Here is a 729-nt window from a genome sequence, read left to right as displayed (position 1 = left end):
ACTCAGTCTCTTCCCGGCAACAAAATCCATCCTTCCTTTTGTCCTACTGAGCCAGCCCTGCCTCCTCCTCCAGGAAGCCTCCCAGGTTCAACTCCGCTTCTTTCCCTTTCTCTAGGATCACAGCCTGCTCAGCTTTGGCCCTACACTTCCTCCACCACATCACCCTGCCCTTCAGCGCAGGGACTCTTAGAGGCATCACTGCAGAATTCAGGCCACATCTTTCACCTCATCCAGACTCTTTCCTAAACTATCATGGCCAATTTGGGTCTAGCTTCAGAAACCTAACCCATCCTGGGTTACTATTTTCTCTCTCTGATGAGAGCTAATGAGTTGCATGTGTTTGCAGTCTATTGCGTAAATGGGTATTTTATCTATCTATTTATTTATTTTATTGAAATGGAATTCAAGTAACAAAATTAACTATGTTAAAGTGAACAATTCAGTGGCATTCAGTATTCACAATATCGTGCAACCACCACTTCTATCTAGTTCTTAAACATTTTCATCGTTTTAAAGTAAAACTCATGCCCATTAAGCAATTACTTCCCATTTTCTTTCAACTCCTGAAAGAAGCTCTGGTGGTACAGTGGTTAAGACATTCTGCTAGTAACCAGAAGTTCAGCAGTTCCATCCCCCACTGCCACGACAGCCCCGGTGGGGTCCGCGTGACATAGTCACCGGTCTGAAGCGGCTGTTTCAAGGAAACTCTAAGCTTCCCGGGATGAAGTG

The sequence above is a fragment of the Orycteropus afer genome, unplaced genomic scaffold (assembly GCF_000298275.1).
Source record: "Orycteropus afer afer isolate SDZICR_OR568_19922 unplaced genomic scaffold, OryAfe1.0 scaffold00015, whole genome shotgun sequence".
Lineage (NCBI taxonomy): Eukaryota > Metazoa > Chordata > Mammalia > Tubulidentata > Orycteropodidae > Orycteropus > Orycteropus afer.
This window is presented reverse-complemented; position numbering follows the sequence as displayed.